This window comes from Saccostrea cucullata, unplaced genomic scaffold, assembly GCF_032062105.1.
Source record: "Saccostrea cucullata isolate Sc308-1 unplaced genomic scaffold, CSIRO_AGI_Scuc_v1 ctg2671, whole genome shotgun sequence".
NCBI classification, from domain to species: Eukaryota; Metazoa; Mollusca; class Bivalvia; order Ostreida; family Ostreidae; genus Saccostrea; species Saccostrea cuccullata.
The window spans coordinates 48,897-59,471 of NW_026935493.1; positions in this window are offsets into that span (position 1 = coordinate 48,897).

A 10,575-nucleotide genomic window follows, 5' to 3' on the forward strand; every position below is an offset into this window, starting at 1 on the left:
CAAGAAATTTCTGGGTTGGAAATGTTTTTGACTGGGGTGGAACCCCCCCCCCCTGGAAAAAATTTTGGGGTCCGTGCCTGCCGTTTCTAGCATATTAGTTTAAAACTTCCACAAACAAAAAAAAATTCCCAAAACCGTTGTTATATAGCTCTTCTGGGACTGAAATTGCGGCTAGTAAATAAACAGACCGTATCTTTTACTGAAAATAAAAATAAATTGCTGAAAATTTAAAAGTTCTTTAGATGATTACTTGGAACTTTTGTAACGTTGATTTTTTTTTTTATTTATGACCGGATTCTTTCTAGATTCCAAATTAAGTTTAATCTTCTATACTCAACATGAACACACAAAATAAAAAAAAATTACTGAAAATTTAAAAGTTCATATCACTTGGAACTTTTGAAGTTGATTTTTTAAAATGTTCCGATTCAAGTTTTTTCAAATGGTTTAATGTTCCCCTATACTCACATGAACACACACGCCAATCAATAAAATACTGAATTCACTTCCTAACAGTGTCATATCACCGCGGATATATAGAAGTCGTTGTAAAATGTTCCGATACAAGTTTTTTCAATGGTTTTTGTTCCCCATGCTCTGATCACACGCACTTGCAGTATGGATACGTTTCTCACGTTTAAATAATGGCCCTATTCGGTATAATAAAAATACACCGAATAAGGCCCTTCTTTAAACGTGAGAAAAAGTACAATCTGCTTGCATATAACGACATATAGATGTGTTTGACGGGGAAATTTTATATTTTTGATATATTATACACTCTTACATTTTTTTTTTCATTAAAAAAGGGGGTATTATCCATACTTCAGGTGCCTGTGGCTCTGATATGTTTTTCAGAATTATGTCCAACAATTGGCGAGTCGAAGTACCTAACTTTACGTGAAATGTTCCTTGAATCGGTATTTTTCATTATAGAATGACAAATATGATGAATTTGCTAATTAACGGATTAAAGCAAACTCAACCCCAAAAAGTGTATAAAGTTTATGTTATCAATGAATACTTGGTTGAGGGATGAAAAAAAGGATACTGGCTAAAAAAAACTTGCACGGTCACCTAAATTATAATGCAAAAGGAAAATTTAGAATGTAAATGGAAAAATATACAATTCAAATGATTTTTTTACAATACAAATGGAAAATATAGAAAACCAAAAGAAAATGTTCAATTCGAATGGAAAATTATAGAATAAAAATGGGAAATTATAGAATACATATAAAAATTATACAAAATAAATGCAAAAAATATGCAATGAAAATAGAAAATAATAGAATATGAATAAAATTATATTGTACAAATGGGGAAAAAAATATACAATACAAATCGAAAAGATCAAATATTGCAACGTTTGAAATGCCATAGATAGCAAATTCATCTTCAGCTTGTATTTTTATAAATAGAATACAATATATAGATATTTGTACTAATAAAATATTTGAATATAAACTGCATCCTTAGTTGCATGTTACCTTTTAATGCATGTATACATCCACTCTTCGTAAACTCTTACTTACAATAACAGAGAGACACTAATCTTTTCAAATATTTCGCCAATGTCCATTCTTTTATCACTACCGTTTAATTTATTAAATTGACCGGAATTTATTTATAATTCCTAACAAGGATATTCAATGTTTACTTTAGTTTTCAAAGCAAACACATCCGGGTACCACCAAAGTGATACTACGTCTGTATGACTTTGTTATCTAAATCTGGAGTTCAGGCTCTGGTCGCTATTATAACCGAACTGGGATACAAAATTAAAGTGTTGCATTACCAAAATTGGGCGTATTTAATTAACATAAAGACATATTTACCTTGTTTGGAAATGTACAACCAAAGATTTTGAATGGAATTTGGCACAGAATTTACCCTATCTATAGCTTACCGATGATGCTCATGTAGCTTCTGAAAGAAGGAAGACGTTCAAGTTTCAACCTACATTAGATTCATACAAATACATGTACTTTTTGCGAAAAAAAAATGCAAGTATTTGCAGCATACACCCATCTGATTCTGATATGTATACTTTACATTTTTCTAAGAAATAATTTGTCACTCATTCTGCAGGAAGAATTTAATAACTCTTCTTGGCTCACATACATGCCTCATACATGCAACCATTGGCGCCAACATGTGTCAATATGTTCTGTTTGACGACAATAAATTGTGAGAAAAAGTTCATTTTGACAGCCATTCTGTCGAAAAAGAAAACTTTGTCTGGGCACATGTCAGAGATGTGTATATATGTGTTTGCTAACTGCTTTAATGTGGCCCTGATCATTTTGTTGTTGTTGTTGGTGGTGGTGGTGGTGGGGGGGGGGGGTTGAACAGATTGTCATTATTGAAGAGGGCTTAATTACTGCAGCCAGTATGTAAGATAATGGCCAATAATTTAAAAAGTGAGGATTGATACATATGCAGAAATTGTTGACAAACGGTGCAAGGCGACAAAATGTACCGTCACAAAGCCTAAAATCAATAGGGGGTTTCTTCAGTGAGAAAAACTGTGGCAAGTCAAACGTTGCAATATTCGATCTTTTCCATTTGTTTTGTAAAATTTTCCATTTGTATTGTATAATGTTTATTTGTATTCTATAATTTTCCATTTGTATTCTATAATTATTATTTGTATTCTATAATTTTCCATTTGTATTGTATAATTTTCATTTGTATTGTATAATTTTCATTTGCATTGTATAATTTTCCATTTGTATTCTACAATTTTTCATTTGCATTGTATAATTTTTCATTTATATTGTAAAAAATTCATTTGTATTGTATAATTTTTCATTTGTATTCTATATTTTCCATTTGTATTGTATAATTTTTCATTTGCATTGTATCCGATGGATTGTTTTTTTTTTTGGTTTGTTACGAAGGATTTCATTGGTTTAATCTAATCATATTGTTATGGGTCAGAATAACCCTAAATGCCAGCAAAGATCAATCACACAATTTAAACTTAACAATAATTTATTAACATTAATATATACAAATCATAAAGTACAAACTTAGCAAGAATCTAAAAATACATACATCAGAGTGTCCGTTGCTGTGCACAATGTCCAGTGTAATTATATCCCAGTCTCTTTATACACCTGTACATCAATGTTACTTATACGACAAGTTATTATTTATGCATCGAATTGACAGGGTATTTATACAGTACTATAAATCTAGAAAATTCTAGAAGTTGTAAGTACATGATATTACTGGAAAGTTCTGGACATACACAAAGTTCAAGAATGTTCAAGAAAAAATGACCGAACATGTTGACCACTCTGGAATGTTCAAGAAACTTAATGTTACTAATAATATACATGATGAAACAATACAAATACAACACACCTCACAACACCTCCCCCCTTAAAAAGTTTGAATGTCAATGAAAACTTATATTGTTAAAATAAAATATATGTACATTAATACAAATCTAATTTGTTCATGATACTCTGGACAAGGCATCTGCAATAACATTGTCTTTGCCTTTGATATGCTTAATTGTTATGTTATCTAGTCAGTCTTTGATTTTTGTTTGACAATTTATGCAAATATATCAGGGGGTTGTGATCAGTATATACAAGAATTGGATGCAATGTAACATTCAGATAAACATCAAAATGCTGTAAGGCTAACAACAAAGCAAGGCATTCCTTTTCAATGGTGGAATACTTTCGTTGACATTTTGTAAGTTTCTTTGAAAAATAAGAAACAACTCTATCTACCTTATCACTATGTTCTTGAAACAAAGCTGCCCCGATTCCAACATCACTAGCGTCAACAGTTAACTTAAATTGCTTAGAAAAATCTGGAGTCGACATAACTGGATTGCTCATAAGGACAGATTTGATTTTATGAAAGGATTTTTCACAGTCCTTTGTCCATTCAAAGTTAACCTTCTTTTGTAAAAGATTTGTAAGTGGACTAACTACTGAGGAAAAATTTGGAAAAAATTTTCTGTAAAATCCAGCCATGCCCAAAAACCTCATTAACTCTTTCTTGTTTGTAGGAATCGGGAACTTTGCAATAGCTTCCACTTTAGCCATAATGGGTGTAACATAACCTTGATCTACTTTATGGCCTAAATACTCTACATAAGCATGACAAAATTCGCTCTTCTCAAGGTTCACAGTTAAGTTGCTTTAGCTAAAATGTCAAATAAAGCACGCATGATTCGGAAATGTTCGTCCCATGTGTCGCTGTATATGACGACATCATCAATGTAAGCCTCGCATCCTTCGAGGTCTTGGAGAAGGGAGTGAATCATCCTTTGGAATGTAGCCGGTGCGTTTTTCATGCCAAAAGGCATTACTTTATACTGGTAAAGTCCATCTGGTGTAGCAAAAGCAGATATTTCTTTTGCTCTTTCTGTCAACGGCACTTACCAGTAGCCTTTCAACAGGTCAAATTTACTGACAAATTTCGCGTTTCCAATGTTGTCAATACAGTCATCGATTCTAGGTATTGGATATGAATCAGTTTTGGTAACAGAATTCACCTTTCTAAAGTCTGTACATAATCGGTAGGTACCGGTCCTGTTTTGGTACAAGAATACATGGTGAGCTCCAGTTACTTTTACTAGGTTCGACAATGTCATTGTTCAACATGTACTGCACTTCCCTTCTTAGGTACTGCAATTTTATTGGATTAAGACGGTACGGATGTTGTTTGATAGGCAGAGCGTCACCCACTATGACATCATGACAAGCTGCATTAGTTTTCTTTGGAACATCCGAAAAGATTTGATGATACTCACTCGTCAAGTTTTTAACTTGTTCTTTTTGGTGAATGTTCAAATGTCCAAGTTTAGCATCCAGATTAGCCAAAACTTCTGAGTTTTTCAAACGGACACTCTGATTACAATCTTTCTCATTCATTTCTACACTCGTATCACTTTCAATACAATTTTGAACAGTCTTAGCATCGGCTAAAGTGGAAACTGGTTTTACAGAATTTCGGTCACACGTTTCAAAATACTCTTTCAACATGTTTATGTGACAAACCCGTTTCTCTTTACGTCGACCTGGTGTCTTAACTACATAGTTTACATCACTAATCTTGCTTTCAATTTCATAAGGGCCGTAATATCTGGCCTGTAAAGGATGACCAGGAATAGGTAAAAATACAAGAAACCTATCACCTGGTTTAAACACCCTATTTCTGGCATCTTTGTCATACCACATTTTCATTTTCATCTGAGAACTCTTCAAATTTTCTTGTGCTAATTTACAAGCATTGTCAAGTTTTTCTTTGAAATCAGACACATAATCTAAACGATTAAGATCACTAGTCTCAGTCAGCCACTTTTCCTTCAACAATTTCAAAGGTCCTCTAACTGTATGACCAAACACCAATTCAAAAGGACTGAACCCAAGAGACTCCTGGACTGCTTCTCGTGCAGCAAATAGCACAAGATAAACCCCTTCATCCCAGTCTTTCTCATACTGATAACAATAGGTCTTCAGCATTGTTTTTAAGGTCTGGTGAAAACGTTCTAGCGCCCCCTGGGACTCAGGATGATAAGCAGTTGATCTATATTGCCTTATACCCAACTCATGCATGACTTGCTGGAACAACCCCGACATAAAATTTGAGCCTTGATCCGACTGAATTGCCTTGGGTGCTCCTACAAAACTGAAAAACTTGGTTAGGGCCTTAACTATGCTCTTTGTCTTTATATTCCTAAGAGGTATGGCTTCAGGAAATCGAGTGGATGTACACATAATGGTAAGTAAATACTGGTTCCCAGATCTAGTCCTAGGCAAAGGTCCTACACAATCCACTAACACTCGACAAAACGGTTCTTCAAAAGCTGGAATTGGTTGGAGAGGGGCGGATGGTATCTTCTGATTCGGTTTACCTACCATCTGACAAACATGACATGACTTGCAAAACTTCGAAACATCCTTTCTTAGCTTAGGCCAATAAAAATGACTCAAAATCCTATTATAAGTCTTATTGACACCTAAATGACCTGCCATAGGTGTATCATAAGCTAAACTCACTACATCTTGACGATAAGCAGCTGGTACCACTATTTGGTGAACAACACGCCACACTTCGTCTGGGGAAGCGTCAGGTGGTCGCCATTTTCGCATAAGGATGCCATCTTTCATATAGAAACATTCTCCAACTTTAGTGGTCTCTTCTGGTGGAAGTGCCCTCTTACTAAGTTGAATGATATCTGGGTCTTTATGTTGTGCTGAAAGTAACTGCTCTCGGCTTATGATATCCTTGCCTTGGCTTTCTGGTAGATTTAACTTATCTTCATCACCACTAAATTTTGATAAAGGTTCATTTGTCACCGACTTCTTGATATTGTGTGGTTCCATGCTTGTTTGAGTGCCATCAATGTCAGAAAAGAAAGTGTCATTCAAATCAATATCAATAGAGGAATTCGTCTCGTCAAAGGATTGAGTATGGTCTGCCTCCATTTCTCGTCTTCTGGTCATCGCTCTAGTAACAGCACAGGCTGGATAAATGTCATCATCTTCATCATCGCACATGACATTGGAAGTGATTTTCTCACAAACTATAGGATCAGGTACAACCTTTCCACCAGCTAAATCATTGCCTAGCAACAAAGAAATGCCTGGAACGGGAAGAGTAGGTCGAACACCTACGATAACAGGTCCAGTAACTAAATCTGACTTCAAACAAATTCTATGCAGGGGAACATCAATGACGCCTAGCTCCACACCCTGTAATAAAACTGACCCACCAGTAGAAGTCTGCTCAGACAAAGGAAGTACGCCCTCTAACAATAACGTCTGTGCAGCACCAGTATCTCTCAAAATCTGGACAGGTTTAATTTCGCTAGAGTCACCGAGTGAAACAAATCCCTGAGACATAAAGGGCTTATAATCCTCCATAGAATCAATAGAACTGGACTGTGAACCCTGGACATCAGGAGTGTCAGAACAAATCGAAACTAAGGCTTCTCTATCACCTCTAAATGCCGCACAAGCGTGTGGTTGAGTTTTATCAAAATCATTTTTTCTCTTAAGTTTAAAGCATTCACTGATCAGATGACCTTTTTTCTTACAATAACTACACGTAGGAAGCGACCCTATTCCAGATGATCCTTCAAAACGTCCTGAACCGGACTTAAAACCACCTTGGGATGGAGACTGGGAAATTGTGGAAGACTGAGACCCTGAACAACTCTTTTTATATGTGTCTGAATTTGTAGAATTATTGCTAGACTGAGATCTTGAAACAAAATTCTTTTTATGAGACAGAGCATAAGTATCAGATATGACTGCTGCCTCTTCAAGAGTTTTCACATTCTTATCTTCTAGATGTGTTTTCAAATCTTGAGGAACACATTCCTTAAACTCTTCTATCAGGATGACTTGGCGCAAATTAGCAAAAGTTTTATCAAGTTTCTTAGATCTAAACCAGTGATCGAATAAATCTTCTTTCTCTCGTGAAAATTCAACAAATGTTTGATTATCAAACTTTCTATACTTTCTGAACTTTTGTCTATACGCTTCAGGTACTAATTCATATGCTTTTAATATTGCTGCTTTGACCTTCTCATAGTCTGAACTCTCAACTACCCCTAATGCAGAGTATACCTCAGCCGCTTTTCTAACCAGTACACTTTGTAACATCGTTGACCAAACGTTCCGTGGCCATATAAGATTCTCTGCGACCTTTTCGAATTGGGGGAAATATTTGTCTACAGATTTTTCTTGAAATTTTGGAACTAATCTGATATTTTTTGCTGCGTCAAATTCAATTTTGACAATTGACGGTTCTGGTTGGTGCTGTAATTTTAATTTCTCTAATTCGAAGTTTCTCGCTCTTGTCTTTCTAATTTGTCTAATTCAAATTTTCGTTCACACTCTCGTTCTTCTCTTTCTCTTTCTCGCTCTTCTCTTTCCCTTTCTCGATCTTCTCTTTCTAATTTTTCTCTTTCAAATCGCATTTTCTCTAACTCTACTTGAAACTGATATTCTGCCATTTTATAAGAGCCTAACTCTGATTTAACTGTATATTCTGGAAGTTCGTATTTTTCAAAGATGTTTTCTTCTACTAATTTGTTTGCAACCTTTATTCTGATATCTTGCTTTTTCTGAGAGGATTTAACATCCTACCCAAGATGCAAACCTAATGCGATCAAGTCATCCTTTTTTAACGTATCAAAAACCTGAACACTTGGTGAATTAAGAAAGTCTGTGACCGAAAACACCATGTTGATTTCTGCTGGCTTATTATTTAATTTAACGATTCAATTAATAAAATTCTGACAATAAACTGCAAAAGTGCAAGGAATTCTTGATCCCGGACGAGCCCCCAATTCTGTTATGGGTCAGAATAACCCTAAATGCCAGCAAAGATCAATCACACAATTTAAACTTAACAATAATTTATTAACATTAATATATACAAATCATAAAGTACAAACTTAGCAAGAATCTAAAAATACATACATCAGAGTGTCCGTTGCTGCACACAATGTCCAGTGTAATTATATCCCAGTCTCTTTATACACCTGTACATCAATGTTACTTATACGACAAGTTATTATTTATGCATCGAATTGACAGGGTATTTATACAGTAAATCTAGAAAATTCTAAAAGTTGTAAGTACATGATATTACTGGAAAGTTCTGGACATACACAAAGTTCAAGAATGTTCTAGAAAAAATGACCGAACATGTTGACCACTCTGGAATGTTCAAGAAACTTAATGTTACTAAATAAATAATATACATGATGAAACAACACAAATACAACACACCTCACAACAATATATCGGATTATGTTTCCGGGAAGTACGTGTTATTCAGTCTGAGCATAGACTGGCTTGCCTGTCTGATCCTCGATATACAGACAGCTGACCAGTAATGTAAAGGGCCGCGCTCATAAATCAATTATAACGGCCGATATCTCTGTCTTCTGTCGCATAGGCGTCGGGCTACTTAGCCCCCCCCCCCCCACTTTTTTTTTCAAAAGTAGATATTATATAGGCATTGAAAATTGGGATTTACTTTTTAGCTCACCTGAGCCGAAGGCTCAAGTGAGCTTTTCTGATCACATTTTGTCCGGCGTCCGTCTGTCTGTCTCTCTGTAAACTTTTCACACTTTCGACTTCTTCTCAAGAACCACTGGGCCAATTTCAACCAAACTTGCCACAAAGTATCCTTGGGTGAAGGGGATTCAAGTTTGTTCAAATGAAGGGCCACGCCCTCATTCAAGGGGAGATAATTGGGAATTAATGAAAATTTGGTGGCATATTTTAAAAATCTTCTTCTCAAGAACCACTGTGCCAGGAAAGATGAAACTTATGGGGAAACATTCTTAGGTAGTGTAGATTCAAGTTTGTTCAAATCATGACCCCCGGGGGTAGGGCGGGGCCAATTTGGCCGACCAAAGTTTTACATAGAAATATATAGGAAAATTCTTTAAAAATCTTCTTCTCAAGAATGACAAAGCCATAATTCATTATATTTATATGGAAGCATGCTCAGGTAGTGTAGATTAAGGTTTGTTCAAATCATGACGCCCGGGGTAGGGCGGGGCCAAAATGGCCGAACCAAAGTTTTGCATAGAAATATATAGGAAAATTCTTTAAAAATCTTCTTCTCAAGAATGACAAAGCCATAATTCATCATATATATATATATATATATGGAAGCATGCTCAGGTAGTGTAGATTCAAGTTTGTTCAAATCATGACCCCCTGGGGTAGGGCGGGGCCAAAACGGCCGACCAAAGTTTTACATAGAAATATATAGGAAAATTCTTTAAACATCTTCTTCTCAAGAATGACAAAGCCATAATTCATCATATTTAGGCCAGATAAAATTAATCTTTAGATTCTCATCCCCGCCCGCCCCTCTCAAAGTCTCCCGCCCCGGCGTTTTTTATTTTGAATTTTTGGTGTTAATAAAGGCATTTTCATGTATTTTATTCAGTAAGAATTTGGGTGAAGTTTAAGAGTTATTTTCCGTCTGTATTAAATGTCGCGTGTCGCTAGTTATAGCAAAAGAGCCATGTGAAGAATGGAGAAAAATCGGCAATAAAAGCTGTTTAAATATGTAAGGAAAAGATTATTTAAGGAATCACTGTCTAGTTAGGAGAGTATGCCAGGGCATCAACAATATAGTGGGAAACATGGGATAATTTTCATAACGGGCGAAGCCCGTTATGCTAAAATTTTTCCATGTTTACCACTATTGTTGATTTCCCTGGCACACTCTCCTATCTAGACAGTGATTCCTTATATTTCCATTTCATTGTGAAATAAAATTGTAGATTTAGACTTTAAAAATGTAGATTAATAGATTTAAATAACAAGAGGACTTCCATGCCAATTTCAATAGTCCTCGCCAACTGACGTCAAACACAAAGGCAGCCGCACGAGATTACATGCATATTTGGCCTCCTTAGCGTCAGACACAGAGACAGATGCGCACGAGATTTGCATGCGTATTAGGCCTCCTTAGCTCCTGACCTATTGACCTGCCTAATTTACATTCCGACAGAATTATCAAGAAATAAACTCCCCCTAACTTTCAAAGAGTTATCACAGAGAACAA